Source organism: Phalacrocorax aristotelis, chromosome 2 (assembly GCF_949628215.1).
Source record: "Phalacrocorax aristotelis chromosome 2, bGulAri2.1, whole genome shotgun sequence".
In the NCBI taxonomy this organism is placed as follows: domain Eukaryota; kingdom Metazoa; phylum Chordata; class Aves; order Suliformes; family Phalacrocoracidae; genus Phalacrocorax; species Phalacrocorax aristotelis.
Genome location: NC_134277.1, coordinates 97,107,524 through 97,135,449, shown reverse-complemented (window position 1 = coordinate 97,135,449; position 27,926 = coordinate 97,107,524). Strand labels below are relative to the sequence as shown.

The window sequence follows — 27,926 nt, the reverse complement described above, 5'->3', positions numbered from 1 at the left end:
CCGATAATCTTTAATTTGAACGATGTGCAAATTGCGGCCTCAGATACACCACTGCTTAACCACAGGGTTGCCAGTTTTGCCTTGTAGGCATAACTAAAAATGGATTTTAAATGACACTGATACAGAAGGTTTTTTCTCCTTTGGACTTAATTCAGCATTCAGCCAAAAATGTAAATTGCACTGCCTAGCAAGGAAGAAGGAACTCCTAAAACTGATTTGCTTCAGAGGAAACTTCTGCTCTTCTGATGGTGGGTCCCTTTCAGAAGGTTGTCTCCCATCACTCAACCCTACCCTTCGGCAGCTGGAGATGGTGTTCAGTCAAGTCTCTCTTCAAGCAGTAATAAGATAAAAAAAGTTATCATAGAAAAACCTGATACATAAATAATGGGCTGCTGCTTAACACCTGTTTAATTATTACATGCAGGCTATATCTTTTCTACAGGCATTTTTAATTTATCTCTAAGAGGATTTATGGGATGGATATGCTATCTGAAACACAGATGATGAGGTCAGTGCAGCCCAAGGTATTTCATTTCAGCTTTTACAATTAACACACACACTGGAAGTGCTGGCAAGTTCTCAGAAGAGCAGTGGATTTGTCGAGCACTCTCCCTCTCTCCCACATGCATTTGCAAGGGGAGGTGATGGAAGACCAACAGCAAGTATACCAGTACTGTGCAAATTAGAAAGCCACAGATGGACAAGCTCTGGGAGAGAACAGTACAAACAAACATGCCACAAAGAACCACCAGGTGCAGAATTTTTTACTTCTTGCAGTAAGTTTCACCATGGAGAAAGAAAGTCTCCAGGGTACAGCTTTGCTTAATGCACCTTGTTGAGAATGAAGCCAGCTTCACTCTCTCTTTGTAGTTAACTTTCAACCACCACACTTTGATGGCAGAACTCATTGAACTTCTGTCTGTTTTTAAAAGAAATACCCCTTAAAACATCACCCTTTGACCAGTATTATTATTTCTATCTGCCTCAGCAAACACGAAAAGAGCAGTTTCAGATGCTATGTTATTAGAGATGGGGCTGCGTAGGATGAATAAGGAAAATACTAAGACATCCTATTAAACCTAAACTCCATGCATGGTGCCGTGCTGATCTGGAACCAGGGCACCACTGTGGGAGCCAGCACTCTCCAGGGAAGGCACTGCTCTTCTGAACTCAAACTTGGAAACAAGTCTCTAAGGTGAACTGAAAGCCTAAGGATTTGCACAGATCTACTAATACATGTACAAGCTACCCTATATAGGATGCGTCCTGATGGATTGGCGGCATTATATAAGTATTGTTACAGAAAAAGCAGCACTGAAGTGGAGGGAGGGGGGCAGGGAGCAGGAGGAGGGGAAGGAAGGAAAAGAAATCTGAAAAGGAGACACCCAGGAGATGAATTAGTAGAGAAGAGTCAGTGGTTTCATTTTCACTCGGCTCCCCAGACCTTGGTAAAGCCTATAGCTCAGCTTACTATATTTAGAAATGGATGTTTTCCTGCAGTTTTATTTGGTGATTTGAACTGGAAAAAATTCTCTTGTTGAGGAAGAGAAAGGGAGAGGGCAGAACATCCTCCTGATCCACTAAAACTGAAATTATATTTCAGACTCAGCTAAGTCTGCACCAGAATAAAAGAAAGACAACCAATTTTTAATCTGAACTTGGAGTTAAATACACATATATAGTTTCAGCACTAGTGGCTGGACATTAAAAAGCAGTCATTTATTTCCTGGTTTATTAGCAGCTCCAGTCTCTGAAAGCTAACTTGGTTTCCCAGACACAGTTGGCAGGAAGGTGGGATTTTCAGTTTGTGAGATACCATTATTCTCCCTGCCACCACCCACTCTATGTCTTTGCATCAGAAACAAATGCACAATTGTTTGTAAATTACCAATAAACCAGAAACTCAAACAGATTTTTAATTCCAGAAAAAAAACAGAATAGAGTTTCTGACAAAAAATACCCTCCATTATTTGGCTGTGCCATCTTTATGCCAGCTGAACAAGAGAGAATGGGAGTCAAATTAAGAGTTGCTCTCAGCTACTTTGATACCAATTCAAAGGTGAAGCATGGCTGGAACAGACAACTGCTTATTAAGTCTATGAAAAGGATAGATGTATTCTAAGGGGGAGGGGAGCAGTTACTATTCAACAACATTAAAACTGAGTGGTCTGCCGGCAACTTTCACAGGGAGAGTGCTGAGCAGCAAAAGCTGTCCAAAATGGATACAAATACTTTGTCAAGGCGCTGTGACAGATCCATTATGGGTGAGCAGCTTAGCAAAATGAACTTGATCTCAACTGTCTCACAATATAAATGCCACATGCTCAGAAGGACTTGAGCTTCCAGTTTCCCCATCCCTTCCTCTGATGTTAGCAAGTGAGAGCTGGCATCAAAGAGAAGTAGTGGGTCATGGAAACCCTTATCCACAAGAACAACCACCCCGGGAAAGACCCCCCTGTCACATGTCACATCTGCTATGCTGTGAGACTGCACGCTTTCAAACACATACATTTTCACAGTTGCTCTCTCCCCTTGTCCAGCTGCAGAAAGGAAATTTCAATGCTGTTACGTACAACAAACAACACATCTGTTTGCATATGGTGATTTCTCAAGTTACACCAAAACGTCATGGCATGTGACATTTTTTTCCTACCGTGAACTAATGAAGGAAACACAAAAAGGATAATGACCTAATGCTGGTAGCAACTTGAAACTTGTTAAATGACATTTCCCCAGAGTTATTAGCAGTAATGCTTCTAAACTCAATTTATGAGGTAAACATGTGACATACATGGGTAAGTGAAAGCTAGAGCTTTTAAAATTTGTTTGATTTTCAAACAGGAAATCTAACAAAAAATTAAGTTTTATGATAACAGTTAAGGGCACATTATAATTTTTGCTCACGCTTATGTGACTGTTCAGCAAAAAGCATTTTGGCATAAGTTTAAGCCTCATTAAGGTCTCAAGAATGTAAACCTTGTGATCTCCTGAGCCATGGTGTCAGTGAGAAACTGACCAGCCAAACTCAAAGGGTCTTCAGAACAACTGCAGTAGCAAGGCAGCAGGGTGGTGACTGAGGAAAGGTGAAGTATCTTACCTCTGCTCTTCAGAAGGATTTTTCTTACACTGTGATGAGTTAATTAGGAAATATAGTAATTTACAAGATTTCCTATTATTTCTTTCCTTTACAATAACAAGCTTTGCCACTCTCTTCAGATCCATCTACTTCAAGAGAACTGCTAGAGCAGACACCAAAATTTCACAGAGGATCTCTTGCTAATTCAGCATAGCACAAGCATTGCCACATGTGTAGATCCGAGTGCAGGGACATGTGGAAAAGCATATCAGAACAAAGGCTCAGCCAAATATGCCCTGCTAGCCAACACTTGGAGGGACTAAAGTACGGTAGGTGCCCTGATTGTAGAAGATACAGACTACTCTACTTGTGTATTAAAATCCAACCTTGATCTTGCTCCAAATTGCATGTTTGATGCCACAAAATAGGAAGAATAGCAAGGACTCCTGCCTGGCCGATGACCAGCTAGCTCTATATGTTGCTCCACAGGACCAAGTACTGCTGAGAAAGCACACAATGGAAAAGTTTCAGACATGAACTTGATCACACAGGAATCACTTTTATCTCTTTCCTCTCTCTTTCTGCTCTCAGCCCTCCCTCTTTTCCAATACTACAGCACAGAGAGTTCCACCTACAAGTGAGGTCTTACTGCAGAAATACCGTTTTTCAGCTCCACTCAATAAACAGACGGACAACTGATACTACGGCTCCTAACCTTAGCCAAGGTCCAACGGTGAGTTTCCTGCCATGGCAGTCTAGCCAACACTGCATGGCTCATCCATGGGGTAAGGATTCCTCGGTCACATCCAAGAGTTGGTCAACGTTCGTCATACGAATCAAATACTTTCTCATGTAGTTGCCTAAAGGACTCTAATGTCACCTGAGTAATTCAGCAGCTATTTCCACTCCCCACTCACCCACACATTTTTTTAAAGCCCACAGCCCAGCATTTACTACAATACTGCTTTTTAATGCCTGTATACCTTGATATTTGTAGGAGTGAGTATACTAGTGCCAGTTCTAGATTTTGAGGGGTTTTGAGATGGACAACAGAGGCATTTGCTTTTCTTAAACTGGCTAAGTCCTTACTGGCCAGAATTTCTGTTTGTTTTGTCTGTTGCATTTTTTGTTTTTAAACATAGATAGTTAGATTATTGCCATGAAGTCTGAGTAGATATCCAATCTAATAGACTGAAACTTTTGCACATAAGTCTCAAAGAACTGCATTGGATTATCAGTACCATTTGATGCGAGTAAGTGCTCTCCAATTTTTCAGTGTGCCCATATTAAATGAAAAGAGATATCAACTTATGGAAACACTTATCTGAACTAAGTTACCATCATCAAATGATGGCCTTATGAGATTGGATAAAGAAAGAGCCATTAACAAACTGGTAGACTGCCATGAAACCAAAGGAGAAAAATAATGAGACATCAAGCAGAACAGCATTAACTAAAAACAAACAAGCAAACAAAAAACAAACAACAACAACCCACACATAAAAATATTAATAAAGTGGCCTCCAAGTCTTCAGTATTTACTGCACATATAATGCCAGGTTGTTATTTTTATGCACATTTTTCCAAGCCTCTGCACATTGCAGTGCCCCCTAATAGAAACAACACTGGCAGAACAGAAATAACCTGATTTTCAGGAGCTCTGTCTCCACTAAGAGATTATTTTAGTTTTCCTCAACTCCCAGTTCATCTCTGTGAGGAACGGTATTGAATGTATCACTGCTGAATAATAAATACTGACCTCACTGTAATAAATAATTCTAATAATCAATTTAAAAGCAAAGCAATATAGGAAAAATAAAAACACCTTTAAAAGTACCATTAAGAATAAAACCTGGACATATCTAAATCCTTTCACGTGTTCAGTTATTCTAGTTAACATATTCTTAAGCATGTCAAAGTCAGTATTTAAAAAAACAAACCAAGAAAAAAACCCAAGGCTTAGCAGGATATGCTTTACAGGAACTTCTTTTTTAAATGGAGATATGTAAAGAAGAAGAAGACCATCTTGTGATGACCAATTTTTAAAGGTGAATTTTCTCTGACTTCTTACACATTTAGTATATATTCACTGCATGATTTATTGAGTACGTCTTCTGTACTTTTGAACTACATGTGGATGGTGCTTCTTCCTTTTCTAAACTCACTAGTTATCAGCATTATTGCCTAACAGATAAGCAACTTTTCACAATTATCTTAATCAGATTAGGCTCTCCTATGCCATGCTTAGAGGACCTGTCTGAACCCGGCTTCTAGGTCTCTGATTTCATCCCCTTTGTCCTTTTGCTTTGTTCAAGCCATGCAACTGCTAATTAAAGCAGAATAAATCAAGACGGGGAGCTACCATCACAACAGGTAATGAAGCACTAGGAACAAGAGAAACCCAATGCATTGAGCCAGGATAACAAAGGATGTTTTTAATTGTATCTCTTCACTTTCCCAACCCCACAAGTTTCTCATTGTATCTCCTCCACTATAACCTCTGCCACTGAGCTTTCACTTTTGGCCTCTTCATCTCCCTCTCAGCTCCATATTTCCAACTTGCTGGAATTTCCTTCCCTGAACCAACTGCCCATGTCTGCCTTCCCTTTTCAGCAAAGAGTGATATACACATCAAATCCACTGGCTGACATCTGTTTCCCTGTTTTTTTTGGTTTTTTTTTGTGGGTTGGGTTTTTTTGTTTAGGTTTAGGTTGGTTTTTTTTTTTAGAACATTAATAAAGTTACTTTCACAAATTTTAAGTGTGTTCATGGCTTGACAGCATTGTGTGTATGTGTCACAAACCCTCGTATTTCCAGTTTCAGCCTGTGGCACAATTTGTTTTCCATTTCCTCAGTATCAGACCTTCCAGAACATTGGACACTTGCTTCTGACACAGTGAGGGAAAAATTGACCCTATAAATGTTGCCTCTTTTCAGGAAAGATCTATCTATTAAATACTTAGTTCTTTTATGATACAGAGGAGACACTCACACACATACATACACACCCACAAACACAAAAACCTCTGATAAGATGAGCTCATGGACTGCCCTCTGCTGAGATGAATCCTTCCCTTTCTGCAAGGAAGGAAAGTTCCACATATTTCTGCAGCACCATTTTTCCTTTTTCTGCTTCCCACAAGCAACCAAGAATTGATTTATCCAATCCATAATAAAAAGCAACATAGCAATGGAAAAATATATCCATCTGATCCAGTGTTACCAATCACACTTACACAACACACCCATGCAAGATCAATTTCTCTTACGCACTCCTGCAGTATGAGTGCACCTCTGATTTGAGGAATTCATGCCCGGATCACATTAAGTGCCTGCCTGTATAATTTATCGCAAGTTATTACACGCACACAGAGTCAAACTAAAGTTCATTTTATCTAGGAAGAGAGGAGTTTCTGTACTATAAATCACAACATACTGACATCTTAGAAGCTACTCAATCTGTATGCGATACATAGGTCTGGATGCCAAACTGTTCTGGTGCTAAAAAGATTATTATATATTTTACATTCCCTATTATTAAATTTACTGTCACTTCATCATCCTAGAGTTGGACTGGTGCTACTGATTTGCCTTTGATGGTCTGTACCAAAATGAATGAAAAACACAGGTTAAAAAACCCCAAACACATTTGATACCTTGCAAAGAAGTGATGGAAGCAAACCAGACTGAATGGAGTTAAACTATCTCCTCCACAGCTTCATAAAAAGAAAACTCTGAAGTATCAACAAAGTTCTAGAAATTTATCATCACGTTCAGACTAGTAGAGAAAGCACTGACACTTTTTCTTACCTTCATTTTTAAATCCTAACCATAAAAAACTGAATGTAGACAACAACATGTATTGTAAATAGGACTCAAAATCCTACCAGGAATATATATCTTGTCTAGATTACTTCAGAAAAAGGCTGGAAAAATGACATCATTAAGCAGCCTCCTAAACTTGATGACAGAGATGGCAAACTAATAGTTATTTGTTGTTTCCAATTTTTTGCATACTTAGAAATTTCTACTGCAAGTTTCAGTTCAACTTTGTCAGATCGACTCTATCCAATTAAATACACTTCTTCACAATGCATCTGCTTGAGTGACACAAGTAGTGCAGGACACCCCCAATTGCCTAACTGCTTCTGACTGCCACAGCCCTTCCAGTAATCATTTCCACAGTGGATGTCCCTGAGACAAAGGGTTTCTAGAGCCTCACACAAGCTTAGATCGAATCCTTTCACATTTCTCTCCATTGTTTCTCTGGAACCGGAGCAGCCTCACATACTCCAGGGTAAGAAAAACTCCTGCTTGGTCACACCATTGTTTCATTACTAAGACCCAACAGGTCTGTAGATCTATGCCCTAAGTATTAAACAATTGCTGTGAATAATAAAATTCGGTGAACAGCTCAATATGAAACTCTACCCTTACTTTAGTCTCTCTTACATACTAGCGACATGCTTGGATACCTTCTTTATAACACTGCCCACCTGATTAAACAGCTAAAGAGAAAAGAAAAGACAAAGAGTGCCACTAAGTAATTTAACATCATTGATTATTACTATACCCAAACAGTTATTTATTACTCTATGAGCATGTGGAATATGTGTCAATTATATCGGATTTTCTGAGCTGCCTCCCCATAAGCCCAAACATCCTTTTTTGCACTGAAATATGTTACCCTCTTATTTAAAGAAATAAGGTATATTAAAGTTACTTGTTTTGTTCATTTATCTTCTGCCATATATTCTTTCTGAACAAAAGTTCAATAATTAATAATAATTTAATCCTTTTTTTGAAGTGTCTTTTGGAAAAGAGGGAAAGGAGGTAAATTTTCATTTCACTTCCACCAGTGTAAATGTAAAACTAAGTAAAATTATACGTCTATAGTTTGCACTTACAGTAATGTAATAAAAATCAGTATTTGTCACAGGGCAGTAATGTAGTAAGATGTGTCAAAATCAGCTTACCTATCACATCAGATGTCCGTGACCCCAATTCCACCTCAATCTGAAGAAAACTTGACCTGTTGGATATGAAGCAATACATTTTTACCCATGATAAAGTCTTGCCCATTTTGGAACAGGCTAACAAGCCACGTATTTTTGGTGGGGAAGATCAAAAAGCACTTTGTCATCACAGAGAGCTTAGCATCCCAAAACTTCCTTCCTGCTTTCCATTAAAATATTACAGATAACTTAGATTTACCAATCACTAGCCTGTCTTGTTTTAATCTTTTTACAGAGTGTTCACTGAGGTTCAGCATTTGGCTCTAAGAAGCATCTCAGAAAGCTTTACAAAAAACCCTGAAGGTTACTTATTGTAAAAAATTTGTACATACAAACTATTATGGTGTCCTTTGAACAAGTCTGCAAAGACCAGAAAGCGAAACATATCCTTCTTCCTTTACTTCCACTTTTCATCTTTGCTCCTTTCTACATATTATTTCTCTCTCAGCATAAAGTCAAAAAGAAAGGAATGGAAAAGAAGGGGAATGGAAAGAAATAATAAGGACTGTCAGGGAGATGAGGGGGCTGTTTTCTACCAACAGTACCTTTATACTAATTGCATTTTTATAAATCAGCTCTCAGACGATCATAGCTGTCAAGTATTTAGTTTTCTTGTATTTACCCAACCTAACTGAGATGTAGAACAGCTTTGCTGAAATTTCTTGAGCTATAAAGCAAGACAAACAAGACTCCCTAGCAGCCTTTGTTCCCTAGAAAGTGGTGTCCAACCCTCATTAATGTATGTAAAACATACTGCTAACGTTAATATTGTTCTTGAAAAGAAAACAGGTCAAGTTTCAACTCTTGACTAGCATGACAACAACATGAATTTTTATTATCAGACTGTGAGTTTGAGATGATACAATACACAACCTACGTCTTTTGATGTACAGAATTGTAGTGTGTTATATTAATTGCCTCCAAAGTGAAGCACAAAACATGAATCCACTATTTCTGACTTAAATTGTTTCACTGACACGACTTTAGCAGAGCAGGAGATCTGCTTTCAGGGGAAGCTAGCAAAAGATATGCAAGTCAGAAATGTTTAACCTATGACACCCAACATTGATTTTTTTACTCAATCTGTATTAACATTGGCCTTCCTATTTTTGCCTTGGTCTTACAGGTGCAGGGAACTCCACTGCATCCGAATGAGGTCAGTAAGCAAAGGCTCAATCCTTTTTCCACTCAACTAAGCTATAGCAGTACCTGAATGGCAAAAGATATCCTGGAGGTCCCCTTTTCTTGCCTTGTGCAGGGATTATAGACATCAATATTTTAGGATATAAAAGAGGGGAAGAAAAAAAAAAAGGCAGTTCTTTGGGCGAGTCGAGAGAGGAGATTATTTCCATGGCTTCGTTTGTTTTGTGGCAAGCTGTGTTGACACATAGCCAAGTGCAAACATGAAAGTAAAAACTAACACTGTGTTATATGTAGCAAGGGAAAAAACGACAATCTGGTTTTATAATGCATCAGGAAATTTCCTCAGGAATAATGCTGGCAGAGCATGCTTGTGTGGTATAAAGAGGAAAGAGATACAGAACTAAATAAACAATTGAGGGAGGAGATTTCTAACGGACCAGTTAAAGACCATCACGTTTCTGATATTGCCTGCAAGCAAATTGCCTTGTCACACACTTATACCTTCGTATAAAGGAGAGTTACAGTTAGCCCTTTCTGCTGATTTGCATCACTTGTTTGCTATTACAAGAGTTTTCCTAGGGAACATTTCAATCATTAAAACAGTTGAGCTTGAAGCCAGCTGGGCAACGCTTTGCAGCTCAGATTACAAGTATCCACTGCTTTCAATCAAACAATCCAAAGCTGATTTCCTCCTCCTCCTCCTCCCCCTACCCCATGTGTGAGCTACAGTTAACCTTGGTTTGCATTTCCTTAGGTCTGTGGCTTGAATAACTTTGAAGTAATATTTACATTAAGTCCTTAGAAGCAGTCAAACCTCTGTCTTTCTAATTATTAGTAGGAAATTAAATCAGCTCCTTTACTCCACTGCTGTTCTCAGAAGGGTGTCTCTCTGCTTTTCCTGGAAGGTACACAAGTCCTGTGGACTTCAGTGGCTGGTCCAGGCATCCCAGCAGGCTCTGTTCTAGTAACAGCTATGTCTGAGAAGGACTTGGGAGCCTCTTCCTATGAGGACCTCTAAACATTTTAAAAGGTGAGTGGCAGGATAAACACTGGCACATCTACTACATCTTTATCATCTATTTGCTAATGACTGAAGGAAAAATCTTTTTTTTATGCTTTACAATCCTTAATGCCTTTGGGAATATTACTTGTTACGTTTTTAATCTATACTGCCTTTCTCTTTATTTGCACTTTTGATTAGAGGAAGGTTTATGAATCAACCTCAGTATAATGGAAATATATTAGCAACTATTCAATCATTGATACGTATGTTCATCTAGAAAAAAAAATTACCTTGCAAATTCACACACTGTTTAATATGCAACATTTATAGTCTTTTAATTTTAAAACCTGTGTTTCCTCATTTACAGAACTGAAATAACATTTCCATTTTAGATCAAGATGGAGTTAATGACTCAGTCTCCTCTTTGCTTCTTTCTTTCAAAAGACCACCACCCCTCAGTGCACAGCATGCAGTTATGCAATACTAATGAGGGAAAAGGTCCTTGCATGAATGCTATTAGATGTGCTCTATGCTGTTTGTCTGCAGTACAGCTGTTTACAGTGGGGAACATTTTATCATCTTTGGCCTAGACCTTAAGAGTAAGAAAGGTACTATACAAAAGATGATATGAATACAATTAGAAAAATGTGCAAGTCATCCAAACTAGCATCCAATCTCTTAAAAGACTTAAAGCTTCCAAAAAGAGGAATTTGCTCAGTGAGTAATATGGACTATTCATCATACACTGTTATTCCAATTTCTTCTTAAAGTTCTTTTACAATACAGTGTATGTGTTGTTTTATACCCCTTCAAGTAAAAATGTAAAAGCCCTCAACTTTAAGTTATTACTCCACGCTGCCTGAGACAAGACATTAGTTTCCTATTTCAAGTATGGGAAACAGCAGCAGTTCAGCTATCACACTACCTCTAAAGACACAGGCTTGTTCAGCCATCACTGAGAAATCTTTGTGGTGGAGATCCTCCATCACTGTCTTCCAAGGGACTGCGCACCTCAGGAAGATGTTGCTAACATGAATTTTAAGAGAAATTGCATGACGGTGCTTCTCTATTATGCCAGCCCATAAGGTGATATAGCAGTTATTGCGTCATAACAGTGCTACATCAGGAGACAGTAACTCAAAACCAAACCAAAACACACGTAGAAAGACGAGTTCTTGATTTGGAGTCTAACTTTAATTTTTGCACATCATACAAAGCGGCACACTCTACTGCAGTGATCAACCAAGATAAATCTTCACTTTGTTCTCTTTTCTAGCCATGAAATGTTGTAAAGCACTAGATAAAGATAACTTATTTTATCCAGCATGCCAGGACACTATTGGCAATTCATATGAAAGAAGACTTTAGATAGAAATAAAAAAGACAATGTTGATTAACATAACTCAGTATTTTCCTTTAAAATGGAGTTTAATATAGTTGTAAAATTGAAAGGCTGGGGACCCGAATTCTCTACTTATGCACTCGGAAGATACAGAATGAACATGAACAATACAAGCTTCTCCAAGGCTGTTTCCAGTTAAGGTGCATTACCTGTGGTTTTCTGGAAAAGGAAAAAAAAAATCCAAAGCAGAAACCAAACTAACTACCCAAACCTGAGAGATCAACCAGTTAGATATTTCAAGCAATTTCTACTCATTCTGCAGGATGTACCAATGAGCTGCCAGTTTCAAAATGTAAATGTTCACAAAGAAATGAATTTACACAACCAAACTAATTTCTTGAGGCACTCCCACAACTTATCAGATAACAATGCTCACCACTGAAGATTTAAATCTGAAATTATTTAACTTAATAAGGATGTGATCTCCATTGTTTTGTATGTTGTGTAGGAATTTACATTTGCATACAGGACAGAAAGAAAAAAACCCTCTACTAAACCATTACGGTAATTTTGTAGGACCACTTTACAATGGAGCCAGTGAAGACTGCTAGAACATCTGTCCCTATATTACTAAGAAAATATTAACTTTTTTTTTTTTTAAGCAGCCTTACCAAGCAACATTTGAATTTAATGGTTTGCATTTGGGAGTGCTTTATCTCTAAGCTTGGAAAAGACTGCAGTGTTTTAGAATAGTGTTACAAGAAGCTGGACCTTGGTAATTCACTAACATGACTCTCAGAAACATTACAAGTTAACACACTTAGATAAATAAGAAAACAAGGCAGAAGTGGGGGAAGGAAAGCAGCTCTGCATCACAGTTACCAAAGGCTAAAACCAAGATACAGTTACTAAAGGCAACACCGCAATACTTTACATGCATTCAAAACATTTAACTACAAAAGCTCATACTATGTTAATTAACATTTTCCAGTGTGGTAAACTCAAGTAAACTGCAATTACTGTGCACACAGATTTCTGACGTAGCGAAGTGAAAGCTACCTATATAAAATGCAGTAACTTCTTAAAAGGCTGACAGCTGCGAACCACTAAGGTCAGGTGCCATATGCTGGAGAAAGCAATGCAGTGGCTGTGTCAATTTATTTGATCGGAGGCATGCTGAAACTCACAGGAGCCCTGCATCTATCAGGCTTTCACAAATTACACAAAGGAATGAGAATTAAACATACTGCGAAGAATTATAAAATGACACATCAGGAAGAATATTAAAAGGGAATATTTAAAAATTCACATGTGGATTGAAAACAAATGCAAAACAGTCTATAGCACATAGGGGTCAGGTACTTTGTTGTGCTGAGCTAGGCTCTCACAGAGCTGTACTCAGATATGAGGCCTGCAGGCTCTCTTTCAAGTATGTTTCTTTGTTATTTATATTGTTGTTTGACAACTGTTTACAAGTCAGTGGGAGCTCTAGACACTCAAAGCTCAATAAAAAATATTTAAGCACGTAAATTTCAGTTTATACATGTACATTTAAATATACATTTATGTTTCAAACTTGTGTCAACTATTAAAATTTGGGTGAGACTGTACCATTCTGTGTATTGCAGACCTTTGAACCCTGAGAGGTTCTTACCTGTGTTTTTCTTTTCCTCTTAACTCATAAGATTCTTCTCTCAACTTTAAGTAAAACCAACTTATTTTACTTCCGGTAAGAAAAGTAAATATGTAGAAAAATCCCACCAAAAACCTAAACGACCTGAGGTAGCAGCAACAAAATGTTTCAGTTTCTTCCTTTTTTCGTTCATAAGTTCTTTAATCATTTCAGAATTAGAAAATTTTAAAGGGCTAACATACACCCAAAATATTGATGATTCTTAAGAGAACTTCTTCACCTTTCAAAACACTTTGACCATCTGTAATGTCCCTGCCTGTCAGATTTCAAAATCTAAGATCACAGCTGTATATGCAGGCTCTTTAGCCTTCCAAAACCAACATACAAAGGAAGTCACAGAAATAATATCTTAAATAAAAGCAAAGGGCTCACTATTGTCATACCCACTGAACAACTTCATGTACAACTACTGACTAAATCCATTATAGATGTTGACAGCTTTAAATCTATGTATTACGTTTTGGTGAATAAATGCCACTACATATTTAGCCTTTATAGAGCAAAGCTTTTATTTTGTGTATAAATCTGCATTTAATGAGCCTTGAAAGAGATGATTGCTAAATAACAGCCTGCTGCATTCAAGCTCAACTGCCTCCAATTATATTGTTTATAATTATATAATTGTACAATATAATGTGTGTCCAACAATCCCTGTGTTTTATTACTGCACAGCACTATGACACTGGCGTAAATCACTTTTTCACTTTCACAGTCAGCCTCTTTCGTTTTGCTTACTCAGCCAAAACAAATGCATATGGAACTGCACTTTTGACTGCTGAATGCATCAAACCAGCCTACCAGCCTCAGCAGAAATAAGAAAGTAATGGAAGTGGTCAACTCACAAAGATGAAAGGGGAAAGAAAGGTACTGTCTATACAATGAAGTGAGGGAGGAAAAAAAAAAAAGAAAAAAGAATTAGTTCAAAATCATACATGGTGATTGTGAATTCTGTTTCTCAGGGTGTTTCTGGTTGGCAGGTGCTTCCAAGCATATTGCCTATCCAAAATTTCCATGGGAATGAGGGCACAGCAGCGAACATTGGCAGGTAACGTTCTTTGCATTGTTCTTACTCTCATTTGGATACCGCAGCATTTGCTGTAATGGTGCTAAAATTAGCAAGAATCTGATTAAGAAACACGCCATTATGCTGTTAAACACCTACGCAAACCTCTCTCTGTTCTCCACCTCCAAAGAACAACTTTTCTTCCTCTGTTCCATCATTTGAAAACTAACCCAACTTTTAATCACCAAATTAATACACTGGCACTCAGGATATACTTGTAATAATTTGTGCCACAGAAATTTAAGCCCCAAAGTTATCCATAAAACTCCTTTTTGGCTTAATAGGAACAGCATTTCATTGTTTTGATGTGACTTGTTGGGCACACCTTCCAAAGTAATAAAATTCTTATTTTTAAATGTGACGTAAAGCCCTCTGCCTCCCTCCTCCCTTCCCTTCAAGCACACTCTCCACACAGGATTTTCTTCTTTTCTCTTTAGTCCACAAGTCTTCACACCCAAAACATCTGGCCCTTTAATCAGCGAAGCTCTGGTACTGCAATCCCCTGTAAGAAGGGCTCCCATAGGTCTCCCCATCAGCTGAGGATAGCACACAACTGCCTGCCGCACCCTCCCCTTGCACTCTTGCTCGTGGCTGGCCGAAAGCATTGACTTTGAGTTGGTCTGTGCTGACTTTTAAAGTCTGCAGCTTAAGCCTACTCCAAATCAACAGATTGAATTTTGATGGTCCGAAACAACAACACTTCTAAGGTTTTCGGTGTCATTAGGTGACTAGTGGTTGAGCCCTTCAGAGGGTGCTTTGGGTGTAGGGCTTCACATCCTCTGAACGGCCCCAGCCTGTCCTCCTCCCTTATCAGCATCTACACACCTTTAAAACTCTTGCACTTGGAGGCATGTGTACAGTGGGATGCCTCCGCCTGTGCTTGATGACTTAAATAGTGAAATCTACTGCTGGTGTTATTTTAACAACCTGGACAATTTCCCAAATTTGGAGAAATCTGTTTAAAACTATGATTTTTTTTTTCAATGTTACCAATAAAATTACTGCGAACACCTTTTCAGGTCAATTAACTTCACTATTGCACATCAGTTCCTATACAGTCCCTTAATTAAAGTCAACGACTGAAGAAAACCAAGGAACCTGAACTTCTCTTAGATTTAGATGCTGTTTTAGAACTGAAGTCTAGATTAAAAACTAACTCGTAATTATAATTATGAAGTTGTTTTAAAATAATAGCTGTATCACTTTCTTTGATCTTGAGGAAATATTTCAACATTATTTATCAGACAAGCTACCTTTCTGTGACATCTCTTAAAAAAATTATTCAGACTACGACCTTAACACAAATGTGCGTATTGTGTTGAATAGAAAAGTATCATGTAGTGAAAAACATCACTGTGTATCTCATAGTTTTGAAAAACTAATTGTCACAGCAAGAAATACCAAACAAATAACAAGCACACCAATATTAACTTGTATTTAGATTTAGCAAATAATTTCCTATAGCCAGGCAAACTTGTTAAATGAAATCCAAGCAAAAATCCAATTAAATGAAACATCCAAGGGCAGGTGAGAAAAGGTCCAGTGAAGAGGCAGGCCACACAGCATGGCACACAACCATGCACCACCTTCGTCACTTCAAAGCAGGCTGGGGCTGACTGTGGGGCCACAGGGAAAGCAACGTGCTGTCATGTTACAGCAGTAGGAACAATACTGCTGATGAAAGAGGTGCTTTCTGCTAAACTGTGAGAATAAACATACCTCAAATTGCTAAAGTGGTTAAATCAGGTATCTCTCAAATTCAGAGTCCTTTCACTTGCCTTCCAGTTTCCAAGTCTCTAAGATTTGCTTTCCCGTGTTTACAAGATCTCCTCAGCAAAAATAAGGGACACATGCTTTGGCTTTTTCAAATTAATGCCAAAGTTTCAAGTGTTCTCCTCATCCCTTTTCCATTTTGCTGCAGGGGAAGGAGGGGTGAGCATCGCAAGATCCCCAGCAAAGAGAAAAGACCACTCTGAGCTCAGGTACTTTGGATACATCACTGGCAGCAGCTCTATAAGGCCCAACTGTTCATAAGCACCTGCTTGATGCATGAAGTGGTGACACCCCTGTGTTTCAGCATTTTAAATAAACACGTATATGAACTGTTCTCACCTGGCTTGTTTTCGCGCAGCAACAGAGAGAGGAAGCACTTGTTGGTTGGCAGTGGAAAGGTAGGGCAGGGGCAAATTTAAAACTGGCAGGGAAGGCAGAACAGACCACGTAAAAAAATTTTATCAGCCAAGGAAAAATAAATATTAAAAAAAAAAAATTAAACTAGCCTATATCTTAAATTTTGGGTCAGTTTTCCTTCGCATGTGTAATACATTACCTTTGAAAGGCTTTTCACTAAATCTATCTATACTTGGTTCTTTTTCACACTTCTGTAAATTCAGAACAGTTGTGGTGTTTTGGGTTTTTCCCATGTGCTTTAAGGGTTGTTTTCCTAACTACTATACTTGGACGTCTTCTCTAGAAATTACTGAGTTTGTGTTGCTTTGCACTTTCAGAATATCCATGTAATATAAGATATTATGTCTCCTATACAGGAATGGCTCCAGAAGATAAATTTTTTTTTTATTTCTTTTCACTCCTCTCTGGAGAAGTGATCATTAGCAGAAGTAGTCATGGCTTTAAAAATAAAACACAATAAAATAAAAAAGTGTTTGTAAGCAAGAATGATTAAATAACATTTTCAATCCAAATGAAAAAACACAATAGGTAAAAACAAAAACCTGACACACAAGTATGTTAAATTTAAAAGGAAAGAATGAGTCTTCATGTCATAATCATTAATAAAGGCCACTTTCCACCACTCAGAGGTGTAAATTGACAGTAGATAAGAAAGCAGTAGAGAAAAAATATGCATTAGATATCAGAATTTTTGCTGAAAAACAGAAATCCTACTACTCTGTAGATGCTAGACATATCAGATGGGTCAAACTGATCTCAGGCTACATATACATGGATTAACTGATACTTCCACAGGCACTGCTACCAGGTGCAGCAATTTTCTGATTGGCTTTTCCAGTTATCCCAGGAAACAAAACAAATTAAAAAATCCCTTTTCCAATTGCAAAAGTGCAGGAAAATGTACATGGCCAGGATGCCAAATTGTATGCACTTCAAGCCCTGAATTTGCAAAGTTAAATGAAGTCTGAGCAATAAAAGCCTTGCATAATTTAATATTTTTTCTTAGAATATGGGGAAAAAATGCACAACTGATAGACTTCAAGCACTTATATGTGGTTGCACACCCAGCAAGAGTATTGCTGAGAAACAGCTGTTAGTTACTTTGACTTCCAGCTCAAATAGACTTCGAAAAAGACCTCAGCTGTTACCAAAATTTACATACATTAGATTAGCTTCCGTCACAAAGTTGAAGTATTATAAAAAGGTAAAATATTCATGCTTCAACAGCTTTATCAAAAAATCTACCTCTATTTAAGAAAAAAAGAAAAATCATGTCAGTGCATGTGAATAGTTTTCACTTCTCCTTTCCTTGAACAGTCTTGCACCAAATCCCTGCACAATAGATTGTTTTAATTTATTTATTTTTACACAAAAGGATTTCAAACACCTTTTTTTATCCCTATCCCTCAGGCAACCCACTACAACTGAAGGAAAAATGTGGTCTTTTTTCTTCCCCTATTATTTGATGGATATTCATTGACTGAAAAAGTAGTGGAAGCAGAACTATTTATTTACAGGTCCATCAAGTACAGTATGCCTTAATTTGATTCCGTCAAGAGCCTGTAGATGCCACTATGTATTTGAATTCATAATAGAATATGAAAAAAGTAAATTAAGAAAAATAAAATCAATGAGGGCCATTTTAACAGAACACGCTAAAGCATTTCTTGAAAGAAATGGAAATTAATAAAGACAAACTAAAGGCAGAAAAGGTGTTGCTCCCCCAGTATTACATTTTGTTCTGTACTGAGGTTCACATCCCTGCTGACAGCTGGCAGGTAATACATTACTGCAAGTAACCAATATACATCCCTTGATCAAGCACTACAAGTCTGCGTCAAGAACTTAAAAGTCAACCGTCGGTGTCTTTTTATAAAGTATCTGGACATATGCAAAGATTATGTTTGCATCTGCTGAAACTGCCCTTCTCTCCCTGCTTTCTTCCCACAATCCTTTCTTCCCTTGGAAAAATTGTTTCATTACCCAGTTAAAACTTCATTAGCATAATTTTTAAGGCTGTAGGATATCAGGCAGTCATCCATGATATCGTAGATACCATAAGCCATAAAAATACGTATTTCAGCCATTGGTCACACACATTTTGACTGTGCATGTCATGCAAGGATGGGTTTAAACATTACAGAACATGCAAGTGAACAGAATAATAGCTTTTCCATTTCACACGTGAAACACATGGCTGATTCCAAAGCCTGAATTCCTGGGTGTGGTACTGATATCAGGATCAGTTGGCTTTCCACATGAGATTCATCTGCAAGAAGCCTCCAGGCTTGTCAATGTTAGCATTCTAGGATCTCCACCTTCCATATATTTTACTTCCATTATCTATTACAAAAAAATATTTTCTCTCCTGCCTCTGAAGCACTAACAAATGCTGTTCTTTGGCCATGCTTTCTGAGCTTCCTGCTCATGCCCTGAGCAAAGAGGATTACTTCACAGGGCAATGATTCTTCATAGGACATTTCAAGACTAATTTCAAGCTTCACCTATGCAATCAGATCTTGGGTTATCTGGCAGCTATACAAGAGCCCAAAATGCCGACAGCCACATACCTGGAGTCTGTCTCTAAAAGGCTCTTCAGCTCTTCGTAGGAAGTGCTTGCAGGAAATGAGCCCCGTCATTGGATGCTGCTCTCTCCCCTCACATTCAAGACAAAAGCAATTTGTCGGCTTACTGAGAGAACAGGTTCCCACAGGTAACTCCCTACCTTACAGAAAGAAGAAAGGACAACGTAGTTCCCTTCTGTGAATTCACATGGCCTCTTTAAACTCCTCATAAATCCCCACTGAGAAGATTCTCTGAAACATTTTCAGGACTCTGGAGTGTTGTTCTCCTTTCTGAAAATGCTGATATTATTCCTGAGTCTTCTTTAAAAGATTTTGTCACAGTTAAGATTTTCCCTTCACAATTAAGAGTTTCCCTTCTGGGCCTATCAATATTCCTCTGGGCTGTCAACCAGGGAAGTTTCCAGCTCTAAAAGCGTAAGATAAACTAAAAAAAAGAGGCATTTGCCTTAACTGCCTGTTACTTTCGAGAAGTTCTTAAATTCTCGTACTTATTCTTCACCAGGCTGCCAAAATCATTCATATGATGCTTTTTTTTTTTTTTTTCATGTTAATAGTATGGATTCAATTTTTAGCTCTGCCCCCGCATACCGATGTTTCCCTGCCTGAAGTCTTATGGGTTCTGGTTGGACTTTTTAGCAGGACTCTCTTGTATGAAACAGGACACTTTTTTTTTTTTTTAAAATGTACTGCATCTAAGCTAGCAACTACGAAGGGATCCAGCCTGGTTTTGCATAGGAACTGAGATGCCCCCTGTACACACATCACAACTCATTCCACAAATGAAAAAAATACCAAGAAACAGCAGCAAAACTAGGAAGCATGGTGCCTATATACTGAAGTAGCTTTTGAGGAGCAAGGCTGGGTCCAATCAGGCAGCTGAGATGAACAGGGGCTGCTCAGGACCACTGCTATCTCCATCAAAAGCCACCTCATAATGCCTATATTGACTTCTGAAACCAAGAACAGCACAGACACACTTGCCATGGATGTGCACGGAGCCAACTTGGGTTCCAGGCATATTTATTTCTTCAGGATTTGCACTGCAAGACAGCTGGCCCTGGAAGCAACCGGTCCACATCCAGACCTAATTGAACATGATCTCCCAGATGGGAGCTGACTTGACACAGAGCTGGCTCCCTGTTGCCCACTATGGGTAACAGAGCCAGTGGGCAGGGCTGCCTCCTACCCTGCACCAAAGCATTGTCACCTTGAGGGAACACGATCCCATGCCATTAACAAATTAGCAAAAACAGTGATGTGCACTTATTCTCAGCCTTAATGGTGAGAGAACATCACAAAAATCACTGGAACTGAAACTGGAGAGCATTTTCCCATCCCCAAACTGCTGCTGCACCCACACTGCTGCTTCAGGTCCAAGTCCCATATTTTCAGGAGGAAAGCAGGAAGAAGGGGAAAGGAAGTTTCTTTCTCAGTATCTGATATATATTTACAGATATTTTCTCTGTGAACATTCAGTGAAAGAAAATACGAAATGCAATGCTCTGACGAGGTCAAAGACTCCATTAATTTATTACAAAACAGTATAGGATTTCTGTGTCTTGAGGCAAACTGCTGCATGGGAAATGGTGATCCCTGATAAGGTAGTACAGTTACGGTACACTTGAATTTCTAAATACAAGTGCATTTAGATATTTTTTTAATGGCTTGGCTTAAGGGTATTCTGAATCCCCTAAAAAAAATGCTATTTTACTATACTTCATCTAGCAGCCTAATTAATTCTATTTTGGAACATATAAATTGATCACATTTCGATTAACACACAAATTCCAAGACAAACAAGGTTTTACATGTCTCATAAATGTTTATATATCAGGACATTTCTTGATGGAATATTCTGTCGCTCCCACACCTCCTGCTTCAAGAAGATAATTATTAAGACAAGAACCTTCAACAAAATATAAAATTTGAAAACAAGACCAATACAAAGTCAGAAATTTCTTACTGTGCTTTCCAAAAGAAATTAATTATAGACAGTATGAAACGAAGATGAAGAAAATCTGGCACTGTTAATATAAAACCTCGTATCTTGGACTAAAAATGAAGGTGCTAAAACCTGTACGCTGACCTAACAGTCAGAAGTGTTATTCAAAAAGTAAAAGCAGATCTTTAATTGCTGAATAGATGCTAGAGGTTTTTTATTTTCCTTTTTTTTTAAACACAAGTGACAGTGTAATATAAACCAATTTATGGGATCAATATTAAATCTGTTAAGATTAAGAGGTATCTTTTATCCCTATCCATAAAGCAATCTAGTCCTCCTATATCTCATCATCAAACATTATGGTTTTGATCTTTGTTTAGTCTGAGATTAGCCCAAAAGAGAACAAAGGCTGGGCAACCAAGGGCAGCAAATTCTGCCATAACCAAACACATTTCATGTTTACTGCAGGGAGCTGAACACATCTCAAACTACAGCTCTGTTAATGAATGAGTTTTTCAAATAACTGCTACAGAAGTTCTTTATCAGGCTGATACAAAAGCACTAGACAATAATTAAGCAAGTCCAAGTGGTGTAAAGATAGTCCTAAAGCTTTAGGTTAGAGGGAAAAATTTTCCCTTTCCCAGGAACTTTGGAAGGCAACTTACAAGCTGCCCTCTACAGATGTTGCTGCAAGCACTGGTGTATGGAAAAGGCCACAACACTCAGCACTGTGAATACTACAGCTTGCTCAAAGCCATAAAGGACAGCTCCAGAGAGACTACCACAATTTATGGAGGTGCCCAGAGTTGGACAGTTTATCCTAGGGTACATTTCTGCCTCCAAAGCGTCAGGAAAACACAAAGATGGCCTGAAGCATTCTTATATTTCATTCTCCAAAGCCTCCATTGTGCTTCTGAAAAGGCAAAAGGGAAAGAAAACATCTATCAGGATATTTCACTACAAATTTTCCTTGAAAGAAAGCCAGCTACATCAAATGGGGAAGATCAATTCCCTGTAAAATGTTAATAATACATAATAAAGATCTTTCTATCTTACACTTCAAGGGCAAAACCAATGCAAAGATTTTAGAAGATTCTCTAATATGTTATAGATGTGACATCTTTTTTAAGTGAAAGATGTCTTGAGGTACAATCCAAGGATGTTTCTCTCCTCAATTTACAAAACCAAATTCTTCATATCCAGAGGGCTCTTATTAACTTTTTTCCTAATCTGATTTATGAGGTCATTACTAACAATGATTACTGCTACTACTTATGGTGCATAAAAATACTGTTAACTTCATTTAAAGTTAGTTCTGTCCCTTCCTCTGTCTTATCTGTCCTCCAGCCTCTATTTGCATTGGTTAGTATCATAAAACAAAAGAAAATCAGGAAGATTTTCAAGCCTAAGGACTGCACTTTATAAATTGTCTCTCAGAAGAACTACACAGTTGCACAAGCAAGTTATAAAGCCAATAAAATACTTCCTAGAACGGAAAGTTTCACAAATAATGTTCAGGCATCACAGACATGTTTGTGTAAGTTAGGTGAATTTTGATCCTTATTCCTTTTGAAAATTGTAGGTCAAAACCCTCAGTTGTAACAGTCTCAGTGACAAAGCATACTATTCTTTTTGATGCAATTTTAAACAGCTACAAGATAAGGATTAGGAAGACTTTCCAAAGTTGAAATTGTTTGATTTTAATTAGTAGTTTCCAAAAACCATGCGAACTTCACACTTGTATGTTTTCACTGCTGAATAAATCCCACATTAGTTACTAGAAAGGTCATAACCCACCACTGCTGCCGAGCAATGAGGGCACCGTGATAACACCTACGTTTGGAACACCAAGCTATTTGACTGCTTTCTGACAGTACCTCTGGGGGATTTCAAGCTTTTATTTAACCTCACAATAGTACACTTTGGGTTACTAAGTTGTATTTTATTGTTGTCGTTGTCAAATCACATTCCATAAACCTCAAGGCAGCCTCTCCCAGCCCAGACATGAAGATCTAACTATAAATAAAGCACAGAGATGGGAGTTCTTGAAGAAATGCAGTGCTTTTCCTAGTGAACAGTTTCTGGCAGGTTTCCATTAATACCTCAAAGACATGCATAGCTGAAGATAAACCAAATAACATGGCTAATACTACTGGGAAAGGTCTGAGTTTGCAAGGATCACTCAAAAAACCACAGCTTATGTTCTGTGTCTTACTAAATAAAACTCTAGAGTAATAGATTATTCATGAAGCAAAATAAAATGAAGACATTAATTGGAACAGGAGTCATCAGAACAAACACCATGTGAAACATGCATAGTAAAATTTGAGACAGTAAATCTGTCTGTTGCAGGTGTTCTGGTTTAGGCATTTAAAAATAAACATTGTGAAGCTGTATAGTGCTACGTCAAGTCAATAAGCATTGTCCTTTGATTAAGTAACTTTACTGGTCTTGGGGAAAAATATTATTGTTTTCCCATGTTTTTCAGATCATCTGAAATCTGCTCATTTTTCCTGAGTTTTTGATTCAAATATTTTGTATTTAAAAAAAAAAAAAAAGACACACAAAGTTTTCCCTGATCTCATGTGAATTAAAATCACTGTTCTGAAAGCTCAAGTACTGACTAGTTTATCTTTCTTAGTGTTTACTATTAAATCAGAAAAAAATCCTACTAAGCCTACTTTAAAAATTTTTCAAGACATGGCAAGCAAATTATAGGATATTATTCTGAATGACTTCAGCCCCAAATCTTTTAAACCATTTGCACACTTCATTACTGAGTCAAGTTGTCCCATTGATTATTCCAAGTGATAGAACTGAAACTTAAAATTAAACATAGCAACAAAGTGAAAATTATACATTCTGGTGGAAAAACTTGCCACTGCACTGCAGTCACAGTCATCACCAACACGAGGTTTAACTGTCAATATTTTTTTTCTTGAAGCAAAGTAGAACACTTCCAGAGAAATCACCATACCAAACATCATGCGATGGTTCACCTGTTTTACACTCACACTTGTCTTTGTCAGCCTTGTTCTGTAGCCCTGATAATGTAAAGGCAGGAAGGGAGCTGTTGTGATTTAACCCCAGCCAGCAAATAAGCACCACACTGCCGCTCACTCATTCTATGCTGGTGGGGTGGGGGAGAGAATCAGAAGAGTAAAAGAGAGGAAACTCATGGGTTGAGATAAAGACAGTTTAACAGGTAAAGTAAAAGCCGTGCACACAAGCAAAGTAAAATAAGGAATTCACTCACGACTTCCCATGGGCAGTCTCCATCTCCAGGAAAGCAGGGCCCCGTCACACATAATGGTTACTTGGGAAGACAAACGCCATCACTCCCAATAATCCCCTCTTCCTTCTTCTTCCCCCAGCTTTGTATGCTGAGCATGACATAATATGGTATGGGATATCCCTTTGTTGAGCTGGGGTCAGATGTCCTGGCTGTGTCCCCTCCCAGCTTCTTGTGCCCCCCCAGCCCGCTCGCTGGTGGGGCGGGGTGAGGAGCAGAAAAGGCCTTGACTCTGTGTGAGCCCTGCTCAGCAGTGACTGAAACATCCCTGTGTTATCAACGCTGTTTTCAGCACAAATGCCAAACACAGCCCTGTACCAGCTACTGTGAAGAAAATTAACTCTATCCCAGCCAAAACCAGCACAGGAGCAAAACATAGGGGAACCTTATTACAGTACAGTCTGGGGAGGGCTAGCCCACTTACAGAGCAGAGTCTGTAGTGGAGTATAGTAGCCAACAGAAACACTCAAGCTCAAGCTGCAGTTCACAGGGACATGGCAGTAACACTGTGAAACAAGCATTTTAATTTGTATTTTAAGGGAAAAAAAAAAAAAAGAGGATTATACCTTTGGCCATCCGATTTTTTTTCCCCCTAAAATATCCTGAAGTAGCATGCTTTTTGGGGAGTGGGAGGGAGAAGGGAATTCATTGAAAACACAACTGTCTGAGAGAAATAACATCAAAATGTAGTCTGAACTAGCCCTAGTTAATTCCCTCCATCAAATAATTTATTATCTCCTTAACTTCCAAAACATCAAAGGACATGCAAAATTGTAAACAGGTCAATTTTTCTGACAGAAAAAGATGCTTTATACTATACTACTCTTCAGTTACGTGTATTTCTGTTCTCATTGTGGAAATAGAAGTATTTGAGGCAAACAAAAAATAGGGAGACACTTATTTTGTTGTTTTAAGTTTCATTACTACATCTGTATTGTAGAAGCCAAAATATTTCAAGTCTCTTTAAATGCATACATGGCACTAAGTACATTTCCCACAAAAGCCACAACTTTTGTCACAGTTTTTCTATGACTTGACTTAACAAGAGAAAATGAAAATAGAAGATATATTTGTAATTCACCCTAGTTCAAAAAAGGAGAAAACTGGGGTGTCTGAGCAAACAAAACAAAACAAAACCCTGTAGGACAGTGGGCTTAAATTTTTCCTAGATGCATTGTGAAATACCATTCTTCTGACGTAAGAAAATGGGAAAAGGTAAGAAATAAGTTTTTTAGCTGCATACTTCCTGACTTAGTAGTTAATGACATGATATTACTGTACCATTTTGCAGTCAGCTAAGCAGCAACAACTAGACTATAAAGTGTAAACCATCACAGCACAACTGAGTTGCAGGAAATTAACATTCTTGCAAGTGGTGATGTTCAATAGAAATTAATGCTTTAGTCCTGAAAATATCACTCACTCCCAGGTGCAAAAATGGTAAATCAAGGCACCATAAATACCTCTAATCGTCATTAATAAACCCCTGAACAGAGATGGTGAACATAACTCTGAGGCAAATTCAGAAAAGTCTGACTGTATCCTGAGATGCTGGTAACTTTTATCATCAGTCCACCTGCAATTCCTCTGCAGCAAATTACTTACAGATATACAGAGAGGCGCACACACCTTCACAAATGGCTAAGCATTTTGACTATACTCCAAAAGTGTGACTGAAGCCTTCTGTGGACACGCCTACGCTAACCCAGGTACCAGTTACCACACAGACACTGCAGCAGAGCTCAGCATTAGCTGCAGAGCCCTGCCAGCAAACCCCAGCTACCTTACAGGGAACAACACTACTGTCACCAGACTACAGCCCCAGTCTGCCTGAGCTGATACTGCTCCATGCTAATGCTCCTGGAGTTGTGCAGAGACAACTGGAATATCTTTGCACATGCATCTTTTGACCAAGACCGTTTTTCCCCTGCAGATGAGCAGTATGGTAAGTACGTGCTGAGCAGAGAAATGCCCATAGTAGGTATATGTAGTTTCTCAGTCCTCATGCAGACCAAGCATTCCATTCAATATTTCCCAGCAAAACTGACTGCAAGACAATCAGGGACACACAGAAGTTGTTTGTTCACTCTGATTCAGGTCTGCAGTTTGACCATGTGCTGGTGAAACCGAAGATTTGGTTTTGGACCTTCTTAAAAATGAAAAGACCAGTTTCTGCTTTGTGGTGATGATGAAGCTGATAAATCCAGGGATGGGAAGAAACTCACATCTCTATATTCAGCAACAAAGCAGAGCTAACGAGGGATAAAGCACTACCCCTTACTGAAGTGACCTCAGTGGACTGCTGCAAGGATCCCAAATCAGCAAGTGTTAGGACCATTTGAGTTACACAGCCCATCATCCTGACACACCAGCTCTAACACTGAAACAGCAGGCAAACATACACATAACTTCCCCAAGACACCACCATATCTTCAGGTCTCATAGAATTGCAGCAATTTCAGATTCCATCTTAGGTTTTAACTTACAACTGTGCATTGCTTCCTCACAGGTCTGGTTCTTCTAAACCTTGCCCTGGCATACACATTTATGCAAAGGCCAACGTGGGTAATACAATGATACCCTGTCAGAGGAGTAAGCAGGTATACACATTGTAAGGAGATGGTAAATCAGATCCCTAAAACATGCTATTTTGAATTGCAAATCCAGAGGATAAATAACATCCTTTGACTGTTGAGAGAAAGTGCTACCATTGCTACACTGCATAAAAGGTGGGAAGTGTGAGTGCATATGTCTGTGTTTGAAAGAGAGGCCATGAAAATAATGGAATGAATATAAGTACCACAGCCTAGATATGGAGGTATCACAGTAGGGAATGGGCATGGTAGGGAGATTTAACTGTGCAATACATTGTTACTCATTTATTTGGTTTGGGCAGCCTCCTCCAGAGCACACAGAAAAGTCATAAACTGATTTTAAACAAAGGCATCTTCAAAATTACTTGGTGCCTGCAGAAAACAGCTGGACAAGAGACAAGAATTTATTCTCTTTCCAAGCTCTTTAAAAAGAATTGCCTTTCATATTGACATCTCCCTAGTTGCAAATGACAGGTAGATTATCAGAAGTGAGGGCATATCCCTCGAAATGACTTTTTCAGGTTCTTGCAAACTGTACAGGTTTATTCCTTTTACATTTCTGAGGCAATCTCCAAACTTATATGTAAGTACAGGTTTTGATGATGAAAATGACAGCATGATCCCCCCAACTCAAATGAGTAAAACAACGACAAAAGCAAGGATCTTCATAAAGTAATTCAGTGTAGACCCATCTGACAGCTGGCCACCTGTAGCTATAATAAATGATTATTTGACATGCTATCGCTGATTTTCATTATTCAGCTATTCCCCCCAAGACATCATGCTACATTTAGTTTTAAAGATTCAATCCCATATTTCTGTCCTCATTTTTACCTGATAAACATCAAAATAATCCACAAATATTTTAGGACTTAACCTTAATGACGAAACCACAATCTTGCATTGAAGTTACACACTTATAATCCTTCTTAATTTAGAAATATCATGAATAGATATATAAAATAGAAAATAATTATTCACAACTCTT

General features: G+C 38.3%; 1 protein-coding gene and 1 long non-coding RNA gene across 2 annotated transcripts in view; one reads left to right on the top strand and one right to left on the bottom strand.

Moving 5' to 3' along the window:
- LOC142053177 (poly(rC)-binding protein 3-like) overlaps positions 1-27,926 on the bottom strand; it is a 429,523-nt gene that overhangs the window by 326,717 nt on the left and 74,880 nt on the right. The window lies entirely within an intron of this gene.
- LOC142053924 (uncharacterized) lies at positions 9,964-16,773 on the top strand. The gene is made up of 4 exons (XR_012659373.1): positions 9,964-10,264; positions 14,012-14,136; positions 14,232-14,317; positions 16,257-16,773. It is a non-coding gene; the product is annotated as an uncharacterized LOC142053924 (long non-coding RNA).